Below are 12,828 nucleotides of genomic sequence, written 5' to 3' on the forward strand. Positions count from 1 at the left end.
AGAACTTCCTCCGTCACTCAACTAGACTTAAAGTCACAAGGACGTGGACAAACACAGGAAGTTAATAAAAGATTCCCTGTAAAGGATAATGATTTCCTTTAAAGTGCTCTTTATAAACTCATTCACTGGGTAGTGTTGTCGCCTTACACCACAGGACCTGTGAGCTGGAAATCAGCCTCATCTGTGTGAGCTTGTATATTTCTCTATGCTTCTTCTGGACAGTCTGGCTTAACCCCATAAACCAAAGAGATTCAGTTAAAGTGAAATGGTGACTTTAAACTGCCCTTTTTGTGGAACTCTCTGGGTGATTGAGTACCCTGTGATAGGCTGGTGAGTGAGAGTCCTATGCTAAGATGGTGAGTGAATGTCCTGTGATAGGTTGGTGAGTGAGTGCCCTATGAAAGGCTGGTGAGTTAGTACTCTGTGATAGGGTGATGAATGGGTGCCCTGTGATAGGCTAGTGAGTGAGTGCATGCCCTGTGACAGGCTGGTACAATTGGACCATCCTTACTCTTCATTTTAAATTTCCAAACCTCCTCCTCAACTCAACTGATCCACATCCAGACAAATTCTCAGCCGCGTACACAAGGAAAGACAACATTTATAAGCTGTTATGATGACATTGCCCCATGGTGGTCGTGGAAGCTGTACTGGTAAGCTTTAATATACAAAAATGCATAAACAACATAATCAAAGTAGCATTTGCATTTTCAGGGTCACAAACACCAATACAATAAACAAGACATTAGCTTCTATGAAGAACAGCTTGGGTGAAAGGAGCCAAACCAACATATACAGTACAGTACTCGCAAGGGCTATACTCTGCCAACAGTGCTCCTCGCCTGAGGATTTGCTTCGAAAAGAGCCCAGGAGGGTACCTTCATTTCCTGAACCGCCCACCAAGCGGCAGCCGGCATCCCGACATTCCTCTAGCAGCTGCTACGGTTTTCTGTGCTCGGTAAGCACGGGCCGGCTGCAGCAGGTGTTCGTGACCACGACCCGCTGCCTCCGGTGATCCCGCAACCTTGCCCTTGTTCACTAAGTGGCTCGACGTCCTGAAATACTCGAGATAGAAAAAAAATGAAACAGCCAACTGTGTTAATTAAAAGGTTGCCCCTAACACGGCGGCCTAATGACGCGGGAGGATATTAGCATAATTCATCAAATTGGCCCTGCAGGCATCTAGCGTCCAGTCGGACATGAGTCACATCATTAGCCACTTCGCTACCTGCTACCCTCTGCTAGCTTACATCACCAAATGTAGTTGTGCTGCCTTAGTCAAGGCCTGCACCAGGGCTGATATCAGCCATGCTTCAGATGCATGGAATGCAAAGCCTAGCACACAATGAATGTTTTAAATAATAGCAACGCTCTCCTAAACTCCGATAACCCAACATGCAACAAATAGACAAGGAGATTAATTCCGCAGGTAATGGATAATTACATCGCAGTTAATCCTAAACATAACTGCTAATGACAAGGATGCTAATCGCAATATTGCTAATCCTGTGGGTAGCCGCTAATGACTAAAAATGCTAATCCCACAGGAAATTTTTAATTACAGTGATGTTAATCATACAGGTAACTGCTATGATTATTAACTTCATCTTTGCTCTAATGCTCTCTCGGATCTGGTAGCTCTCCATGTTGCGCTACTATTTCTTCTGTGAGGATGGGAATACTAACTATGGTTACTGGCCTCTAGTAGCAGAAAAGGTTGACAACACAACTTTCTGTGAGGCCTGGGGCCAGACAATCAAGAGGTCAAACTGAGGAAACGAGAACTATTCAGCACTTCCCTGGGGTTCATGATCAGTCTCTTTTGTGAAATGGTCACTGCATGCTCCAGCCCAGTTGGAAGATCACCCACATTGCGTAGTTTCACAGTCGTTAGCCGACCGCTTATGTCGCACTTAAGCTAACATTAAAGCAACGTGTAGCTTTCTGCCGAAGCCTTTAGCATGACGGGCTAACAGGTGCTCTATCCAAATCATACGCTCATTAAGCTGCTATTATTAACACGAGTTACACAGCATGGGGGGATTGTTCTGGCTAGTGGCAAACTAACACAGAATAAATCAGCAGTGTGGGAGTGCCAGAGTCGTTATGTGGTGCTGGATAAGTCGTTATAAGATGGACTAATGTAAGGAGGGATGGATGGACAGATGGATGGATGGAGGGATGGATGAATAGACAGATGGTAGCTCTTCCATAACCACACCTCCTTGTGCCCCCTCAGCTCACAGGCACACCCTGGTTACCTCTGCATTGCCTCCATGGGCTACTGTGCTATTGCAGCTTAAAGCAGGAAGTCCTTACACCCTGCAAAAATATGAGGAAAAAGAGCAGAGCACAGAGCACGGTGACAGGGAAACACGTTCGCGTCAAAGCAGCAGGCTCGCCCACTCTTCTGCAGACGGCCTCCCGCAGAGGAACAAGCACCATCTGCAGCCGCGAGTGATCTACACATTCCTTCTGCGTGCGTGTCCATGCAAGGCCATAGCGACGCTGCCACCACCAGGCAGACAGGCGACGCCACAGTCAAGCAGAGTGGCAACACCAAAGCCTACAAAACCACCTTTCTTCAGATAGCCCTGTCATAGGATGGGTCATGAACTCTTACAACAGACAAGTAGTTGGCTCTCCCTTACATGGATTGCCCAGTGTGATCAGCCTCAGTGACAAGGCAGTCTACAGGAAGAAGGTACATCACCTGACTGCATGGTGCCACTTCAACAACCTCTCCCTGAACTTCAACAAGACTAAGATCATCATTGACTACAGAAAGACCAAAGACCTCCACTCTCCGCTGCTCATTGATGGACCTCCCATTGAGACAGTCAACAGCTTCAGGTCCCTGGGCATCCAGATCACCAGCTCCCTCTCTCATGGTCAAAAATCACTAGCTGCATCCTCAATGAGGGTTCAGCAAAGGCCGTTCTTCCTGAGGAGGTTAAAGAGCTTTAGGTTAAGAACCAAAACAAGCAGGTGAACTTCTACCGCTGCATCATTGAGAGGATCCCCACTGGATACATCAGAGTGTGGTTGGGTAACCTAACTGCCCAAGATAATCAGAACTGATCTTCCTAATCTGCAATCCATCAACCTCTCCCACTGCCAGAAAGGGGTTGAGTCCATCATCAGGGACATCAGCCACCCAGCTCCCACACTCTTCACTCTCCCACCCCCAGGAAAATGCAACTGGTGCATCAGCACCCACTCCACCCAGTTCAGAGACAGCTTCTGCCCCCAAGCCATCAGGTCGCTAAACTTCCTGTAACCTGCATCTGTCCCCCACTGCATTGCACTATACATTGTTAAAATTCCACTTCTGCACTTCATCAATATTTATTTTATTATACTCTAGTCCAGTGGTTCCCAACCTTTTTTAACTCACGGCCCACACAGCCAAACACATATGTTTCCGCGGCCCACTGCAAAAGAATTTAAACGATCCCGCTTTTTGTGTCGGGTTAACTAAGTACTCGGAAGCAAGGCTGTTAATTGTCTTTATTGAATAAACTGGTAATTTATTTAATTATATATCAAATTATGATTTATTTGATTTTGACTAGACATTTTTTATTATATTAACAATATTACAATTTCTATTAATAATAATTGGCGGCCCCCCTGCAATACCGTCGCGGCCCACTAGGGGGCCGCGGCCCACAGGTTGAAAACCACTGCTCTAGTCTATTTGCATCCTTATCCCCATTGCACATGTATTTATTGTTTACTCGTTTTTTCATTTTGTATTATACACTGCAGTTTGTCCGGTCTCATGATGCAACCTGCCCTCTATTCCACATCTGTAGAATGTCATGGTGTTCCTCCAAACACAGGACAGTAAAACTTGAAACTAGTACAGATAAGGTGTAGCTACCCACAGTGTCCCAGGCTTATTTCAAAGGCACCACAGGGAGGCAGAAGAGCTGGGAGGGGCGACAGAGGGACGACACACTGGTGCTCAGATGGGTGTGTCCAATTCAGTCCAATTCAGTCCAGTGGACAAAAGAGACATGTCAGCATTTGTCCTCTTCAAGCTCCCCACACCTTTGATTACAAACATTAATATAATTAATAAAGCATTAACTGTCCATCAAGCCTTTTGGAGGTTTACCCATTTATACTATTAAATCTGTTCATTTTTAAACAAAACCAGGTCAAACGACTGTCTCAAGGGTACAAGAGCATGGCCTCTTGTAGGACGTGAACATACGATGTCCTGAACATTCTTCATGGACGCAAACATCCTCTGTTTTTTTCCTTGGTGTCTATGCTCCTTGCTTTACCTACCATTATCTCGACCGCATATCAGCCCCCTTGCTGAGAGCTTCCTTTGTCAGCGCTTAAAAAAAATAAATAAATAAAAACAGAATGCCGATGATTTTCTTGAGGCCACAAAGAATGGAGAGGCCTTCTCTGGAGTGCTGCGGTATGAAATGTCACTCGAGCCGGATCACCAGCCATGTGGGGGTGGGGGCACGCCGGGGAGAAGCTGTCGGCGGAGGCGAGGAGCCTAGCTCCGGGCGGCAAGAATAATGAAACGCGGCGGCCGGTGAAAGGGTGCCGATGGCAGTGCAGCCAGGCCATCGTTTCATGGTCCCCGTCACAGGTCGCCCCAGTTCTTTTTCCACACTAAAATCGCTGGTTGTTCTCATGCAGCTCTAAACATTATTTAAGGTGATGATGAAAAAAGAGCATATGCATACTTAGTTAATTTCCATCCTATCCAGGATCACTGCAGATTGGATCACCCAATCAAAGCACAGATCCATTCCCAGGCCAGGAAGGTGGGGGCCGGGAGGAGGGGTGCCTAATCAGGGACCCATCATTAAGACACTTCTGAGCTCTAAGTTGTGGCTGTCCCTAGCAACCTGGTGACAGCACTCAAGGACAATGTCACAAGTTCAGTCAAGGACGAAAAAAAAAATTGGTCCAAGGAGAGTCCTGCCGCCCTTGTCACACTGGAAACCCCACCCACCCAGAACCGGGAGAGTCAGCCACGTGCCGCTAAACGAATAACAAACTGTCGAAGGTTGTCCTCAAAGAGCGGAGGGGCAGTGGTTGGGGGAAACGAGGTAAAAAGTGAGAAAAACAGCTAAGTGCCATAGTTAGTGCTAACAGCTATCCACGACACCCATCCACGAGCCGGGGTTAGTGCTAACAGCTATACAGGATGCCCAGCCATGAGCTGGGGTTAGTGCTAATGGCTATCCACGACATCCAGTCATGAGCGAGGGTTAGCACTAATGGACGCCCAGTGACGAGCCGGGGTTAGTGCTAACGGCTATCCAAGACGCCTAGCCACAAACCGGGTTAATGCTAACGGCTATCCAGGACGCCCAGTGACGAGCCGGGGTTAGTGCTAACGGCTATCCAAGACGCCTAGCCACAAACCGGGTTAGTGCTAATGGCTATCCAGGACGCCCAGTGACGAGCCGGGGTTAGTGCTAACGGCTATCCAAGACGCCTAGCCACAAACCGGGTTAGTGCTAATGGCTATCCAGGACGCCCAGTGACGAGCCGGGGTTAGTGCTAACGGCTATCCAAGACGCCTAGCCACAAACCGGGTTAGTGCTAATGGCTATCCACGGCACCCAGCCACGAGCCACACTATTTGTTTGAAGAACTGTTCTTTGATCATGGATTTTACTCGCTTTCAAAGTGGTACAAAACCTTTTTACATTGGAACCGTGTTCCAGGGTTAATACCTGTCTATTCCCACTATGTTCCTGACAGGTAACATCTGCATTACCTCAAAAATATACATATACAGCATCAAAGGCAGCGCTCCACATTTGATTTTAGGTAGTAAACACTCATTTCTCAAATCCTGCGAAATTAAAAGAATTCAGCTGCTGCGAGCTCATGGGCGGTCTATAATCTGCCAGCATCAAGCTCGGTTATCAAATATGCGGGGAGTTCCGAAGCTGAATTCTCAAATTGCACGGATCCATTCCCTGAAAAATAAAGTCTATTTGCTAATTTCCTAATATCAATCCAGCTTTCAGCCGCTTATCCAGTTCATGGGGGGTCAATCCAAGACAGCAAAGGGCATAATGCAGAAGACACCATGAACGGTATACCAGTTCAAAGAAGGGTGATCAGACAGGAACACAGTACCAGTCAAAAGTTTGGACACGCCTACCAATAGAAAAGTTCATTTGTACTATTCTCCACATTTTAGAATACTTATAAAGACATCAAAACTATAAAATAAGATATAAGGAATATGCATTGGCCAAAAACATTATTGGATGGGTGGGGCAGCTCTGTGGGTTGGGACACAGAAGGTTGTTGGTTCAAACACCTAAGTCGGCAGAGTGATCCCACCGTGGGCCCTTGAGCAAAGCCCTTAAAACCCTACTGTCTCCGCTATGCCAGTTTCATAAGGTGGTCTCCCGGGATGCTTCTCCAGCTGTCCCAAAGAAGCTCCCACATATGTTGAGCACTCATTGGTTGCTTTTCCTTCACTTTCTGGTAAAACTCCTCCGAATACTCTGATGGCGAGGTCATGTGATGTCACTAACTCTCTCCTTTGTAAGCAGCTCGGCGTCTCGAAATTTTTGCTGTTACTGTATGTAAAAATGCTGTCACTCAGCAGCAGGACCCATCAGCCGCTCTAGGAAGCAGCATCCTTGGGCACCAGCATTCTGCACCAACCCGCAGCCAAATCCACCACCTCACAGGACAGGCATGGAAAAATCGAAAGAGTTCCGGTACCTGTTAGCTGGTGACTCAAGTTTCTCTCGCCCCCCCCTGTGATAATCAAGAGCTCAGTCACAACACTGGAAGCTGCTTAACTCCTGATCTTCATCGTTCTCCCCACCTGCTGGCTGGGTGTAGAGTCAGGTAACTCAGGTGCCAGGGCCAGGGTTAATACTCAGCTCTGCTGTACAAGGCCACCCTTGCTCAGGTGTGACCGCACACGGCCTCTCGATCAGCAGGAAAGCCAGCTAAGGAGAGACATCTCTGTCCACTCTCACTGCAGGGTGGTAGGACTGTGATGTGCTGGGTCGCAATCAGTGGGGTATGGAGACAGCTGGAGGGGGGTGGTCTGCATGTTTGGGAAGCGACCTGCACAGGGAGCACGATCTAGTGTGGAGAGTCGGGGGCTGAGGCTGACGTGAGTGGATTTAAACTGGCCGTGCCGTGAGATTGCCATGGAGATCTCAGCTGGCCATGAGCCAAATAAAAACTCAGGAAAAAAAAAATACACACCCCCTGTTTAAACCTAGGATTGTACAAAAAAATAGCTTGAAGTACCGTGGGAAGATCCATCTAGGTGTTTTGGAGGTCACTCGGTATCGACACCCAGAGATAGGGATTTCATGCACTGAAGCGACTGGCACGTACCCAGAGACAACGAGTTTTGGGGGTGGTTACCAAACAGATAAAAATCGATCCAGACAATATTAATTTTCAAGCCAGCCTAAACGAAGTTCTGAGAGGTGAGATCGGGAGCCGGGAACAGAAATCAAGATTTAATATATAAAGGAATTTTACGCAAAAGCTAGCAGGATTACAAAATAAGGTTGTTTATGAGCCGGACGGTGTGCTTCTCAAACGAACAAATGTCTCTTTTCAAGATTTATGCAGACAGACATTCCGTCTTGGAAATTATGATACAAAATGACACAATTTGCAGCCAACCTGAACTACCCACTCCTACAGAGCACAGCAACATTAACCTACTTTAAATTAGAAAAATAACTGTCTAATAGCACAAAGGAAATATGGCAGCTGCTCATTTTGGGAGAATGAGCACAACAGTCTTCCCATCGCATGTAAGGGCTGCTGTCTACTCAGTACTAATGTTTGTTATGTCTAAGGACAGCATCTCCAGGGGTTCAGATCCACAACAAGGAGGGTGACAGGAGAAGGCCCCACAGAGCAAGAACCAGCATCCAACTGGTCAGAAACACAAGACCCTCCTTCTTTAGCCATAATCAGCATGAGAAGTAAGCCAAGCAGAATCATCAGCAAGAACAGAAAGAACAAAAAAAATCACAGTTTGTAATCAATGTCCCTGGGGGTGTTTTGGCATTCTGAATGCACGCTGGGGGGGGGGGTGTCACCCCGCGCATTAGCTCACTATAAGCACACAGGGATGGGGGATTAAACAGGATTTAAAGGCACGCAGTCACTTCACGTTCAAGCGAGTCAGCAGCGAACCGTAAAACAGCCAAGACAATGATCGGAAACGGGCGGCAGGACGGGATGGTGGCTGTTCCCATGAGCATCCAAACGTGTTACATAAATACTGTGGGCCGCTGCTTCAGTCCTTGTCACTATTTATACAAGATATTCCTGTGCACACAATGTGGGGAACACCAGTTTCAGATCTACCACTGAGTGTGTCATCCATACAGTCCGTGCAAGAGACCAACCATCCCAGGCTCTCGTTCCTCAAACCTGTTGCCAAGGGATGCTGGGACTTGATGCTCTTGGACCAGCCTATTGCTTATCAAAGTTACAGAGTCTTATCAAAGGCCTTTTGAATCCCTTGAAGATAACTGCAGCTCAGCGACTGGTGCTGTGGGTCACAGATGCACACTCAGGTCCAGTTCGGCCTGGTCACAGCACTACCTCACGCTCGTGTTTGCCTCATGTGGGAAGCTCTGGGCCTATCGGGGCTGTGCAGGAATATTCACAGGTTTTCATGGGAACTCAAGTCTCCTGTGCATCACCTCCCACCCACTACATTTAGTTCAGTGATGTACAAGTGAGGATCACAGAGCCAGATCCTGGAGCAACTGGGGTTAACAAGCATGCGCAAACACCCAATGACCCCCCTGCCCCCCCGACACCACAAAGACTCTGTGGGACTGCTCTGACAGACATCATTAATGACTACATGGTGTTAAATAACTGCAATGTGGTGTCTTGTAGGTAAGATAAAACTTTAAATTGAAACCCATTTGACCTCAGGACTTTACCATCTCAAAACAAGACTTATCTCAAATTGTTCCTCTATCTTGCCAGCACCATTTACACCTAATCCCACATGGTCAAAATCCCAGTGAGCTTGATGGGAGCGAGAGGAAGCTGGATGGTACCAGAGAGCAGACACGCCACCACACGACATCGCAACCCATCTCACTGCAGGAAGAGCTGAATTACGCTTAGCAGCAAATTTTCACCAAAAAGCTTCAATAATAATGCCCAGTGGAATAAAATCAGGGAAAGCATGAAAAGAGGTTTTTTAAAAAAAATAAAAAAAAAATCCACTTATTTCTGCTCTTCGTCTCAGAGGGTTCTATTAAATAAACTCCATCTACATATTACGTTTGGATTAAATCAAGGTTCTAAATCGAAGGCAGAAAATGTTCTCATTTTTCTGAATCAAACATATCACAATGTAGATGAGGTGGCGGGGGTCGCTTATTGGGTAAAGCCACTTGAACATTATATTTGCATTAGTACTGAACTGTCAGCACATTTGAAAACATCAAAGTGGACCAGTTGTGTAAAAAAATGAGGCACAAGATGATATTAATACAAAGATACAGCGAACTCGCACCAGAAACATGTGACAGCTTGTGACTAAGCAGATCAACTGAAACAGATCACTGATGTCAAATGAAATGCAAATTTCCTTTATATGTTTTCATTCTTGGTAAGATGAAAATTAGAAAAGACAGGTGATAATTAGGCCTCAATTGGGGTATGTTGGTTGGTTCTACTGGCTGTTAATTAGCTTGTGGTTATCTGGATTAACAGTTTGGTTTTACACACACACACACACACACACACACAAACACACACACACCTCAAACTCATCTACCTCCACCCCATAAACCTTTGTCTCCCCCGCAAACGGCCGCCGTATGTCCCATGTGCATTCACAGGAGAGCGGCTCCCGGGAGCAGCAGTGCTGAATGGCAGCCCTTAGCTCTGCAGAGGCTGCACCGCGGTAAAGGAGCCGCTGAGCTGTCTACCTTCGCGCTGGTGCAGGGGCTCTCCGATCAGACAGTGCCTTCGCTGCAAATAAAGTACAGTACAAACGCAACAAAACAGCCATTTCCGCCGAAACCTCTGTTCTCTACCACCTTACTTGTCAATCTTATTTTTTGTTAATAAAACAGTCCTATATTTTTTTACAAAAAAGATGCACCTAACTGCGTGTAATAACGCTGTGGAGGAAAGCACTGAAAATACAGGCTTCAGTATCAGGGTGGGAATTATACCAACCACCGGGGAGATGGAAGGGGGAGTGTTAGCCAGAGAGCCACCATGCCAGTCATTTTTAAAGCATTGTATTCACAAAAACATTTATAAAACTCAACATTATTCCAGCTAGAATGGGAGTTTCTAAAGCTAGGTTACAAGAGGAGAGCAGCGGCCCAAAGATATTCAGCAGTCAGTCAACGGCGACTAACGGACTGCTTGCTATTAACGCCAAACCCCAGGTACAGTAGGTAACAAACAAGGGAGATTAGCCTCACATTTCAAACACAAGCCCTAGCAAGGGAAAATAAACAAACGACTCTAGATCCGAGATATTTAAAGCATTACAGTCTATTACACTGACTTAAAACTTTGAGAAAATATAGTAGACTAGTACTTCGGGATCCTTGGGAAAAATGTCTGGAGGGCTTTTCACGTAGTTGGCGATTTTCCGTACAAATGGTGCCAGGTTTGTCCCGTGGTTGCAGGTACAGTGTATGCAAGAAGGTGCCCATCTCCCAAATCCTCCTTTTAAAAAGCCTTATGCCCTATGTCTTCTGGAGCTGGTGATTTTTAATGTAGTTTCTGCGGACTTGTTAAAAGCAGGTGTTAATCAGTAACACTAAATGTATGACACTTCTTTACTGTGCGTTCCTAGTTTAAAACAATACTTATTCCTTACTATAATTTCCGAGTCCTAACTTTTATGCAATTCAATTACAAAGTCAACGAAAAGAATATCAGATAACGATCGAGGCGCTGATGGTTTTGCAGGAAATAACGGTGCTTCATGAACAGCACGGAAAGCTGAAGCTGATTTTAGAGGTGGAATACAGCTAAAGGAAAAAGGCAAATACTTACAAGAGAAGGTTTCAATTCTGGACATGTTGCAGAACATGTTCAAATATTTACTTTCAGCAGACCGTGCAGTAGAATAGAATGCAAGCAGCGTGCGCGGCGCGCATAGAGTGAAGTGAAGGTGCGATCCTCAGTAGATTCGCCGGCTCGCACAGGGGAGGGTGTCAAAGCGGGGATGCATGCATGCACCCACCTAGCGACCTCCAAACAGCTGCATCCAAGCACTGGGAATACCGCTGTTGTTTTAGTTACAACCATTACAGGAATTTCCCATGATAAAGTGCAGTGTGACAAAATCTAATATATGGATCTGTAGACAGAAAATGGGAGATACATTTTGATATGCGTTGAGACGGCCGTGTAATAAATGCATCACATATGTGTAAATGGGTGTAACTCTTATGTGCTTTAAATACGTTTAAAGCATGTTTCGCATTCATAATAAATACGTAAACAGTGGGGAAAATTACAGCTTATAGTAAAAGATATGCGTTTTATGTGAAAACGGGTCATGTACTTTGCAATCGAAAATCACTTTTGTAAACTTTAATTATAATGTAAAAGTCGTTCGTTAACACCACAGCTAGGATAAGCTCAAGTACAGAACTAATCGGCGCTTCCTTACCTGGCTCTTCAGCATCAGTTTCCCCACTTTGTTGCCTTGCTTTGAGGCTTCCTGTCTCCTTAATTCAGCCTTTCTTGATTTTCTTGTATTTTTTATTATTTCGGTATATCGGACGAATTGCAAGCACACGGAATGTGAAAAAATGTCACCTCATTTTCCGGGCGCCGCTCGCACCGTCACCCCGTCATACTGTCGTGCAGCGACTATCGCAACAAACGCTTATCTCGGTCAATCGCAGCGACTGTTTCAGTTTAATTTCTTAAAATTAGAGGAATCCATTTAAAGACAGCTTTAAAACACGTCGCCCCTGTTAAATATCCGCATCCAAACATATGAAGATATTGAAATATATCGGTCTCTTAGGTCCAGTGGGGTTCAGTAGACCATTCCTCTTCCGATACGACTCAGTTACTCTAATTCTCCCTTAAATCATCGGCAGTAAATAAAACATAAGTGTTAGAAATTCACATATAGTTTTCTCCTCGGAAAGAAGAGGGTATCGTTGTCCCTGCACCACCCCCCTTGCTCCTGCCGCAGAAGACTCACCGCCGCCTCGGCTGCGCTACAGACGGCGTACGGGTCCGAGAAGTCACTGACTTAGCGACCAAGCTCTCTCATTGACGTGACAGAGTAATTAACACAAATAAAAGTGGCGGACAGAAAGCACTTTAGTGCGGGAGGGTAAAACGGCGATAACATGCAACCGGATGACCGCTTCCCAGGGAGCGCCGGGGCTCCACCATGCGCTTCTCCGGCGCGCAGATTCGCAACGCTCACAACTTGTTTCTCTTCAGCATCCCCATCCATGCTTGCATATACTAAACATGTATTACCTTATCCCTGTAATATTTCTCAGGTGCTGTAAAGATCTAATCGTAGCGGATTAGACATTTCCTTTCCACATTAAAATTTTTGACACATGATTTGTAATTGTTTTGAGAATAGGCTATTAATGGATTTGCGCGTTATTTATGCAGTGGTGTTGGAACAACGGAAGACAAAAAGTGCAATTGAAATATAATGGATAGAAATTAGATATGAATTCATCTTTATATCATTGCGGGGGTGAAAGTTTTTATTTAATTAGGAAAGGCGCTGTTCTTTTAGGTTGCAAACTTAAGTACGGCTTATAATTAAACACAGTAGGCTAAAAGCATTTCATTACGGAA

At 45.7% G+C, this 12,828-nt stretch overlaps 1 protein-coding gene across 5 annotated transcripts in view; it reads right to left on the bottom strand.

Moving 5' to 3' along the window:
- The window catches only part of LOC111851267 (glutamate receptor ionotropic, kainate 4-like), a 127,935-nt gene extending 115,526 nt beyond the window's left edge, over window positions 1-12,409 (bottom strand). For 4 of the 5 annotated variants that reach the window (XR_011983272.1, XR_011983271.1, XM_072701335.1 and 1 more), the window contains exon 1: window positions 11,660-12,409. The gene's annotated coding sequence lies outside the window, so the exon portion shown is untranslated. Of the gene's footprint in view, window positions 1-11,037; window positions 11,178-11,659 lie in introns of those variants that run through there. The other variant, XM_072701337.1, reaches the window with a different exon arrangement.
- Between the last annotated feature and the right edge of the window lie 419 nt (window positions 12,410-12,828).

Source organism: Paramormyrops kingsleyae, chromosome 17 (assembly GCF_048594095.1).
Source record: "Paramormyrops kingsleyae isolate MSU_618 chromosome 17, PKINGS_0.4, whole genome shotgun sequence".
In the NCBI taxonomy this organism is placed as follows: Eukaryota; Metazoa; Chordata; class Actinopteri; order Osteoglossiformes; family Mormyridae; genus Paramormyrops; species Paramormyrops kingsleyae.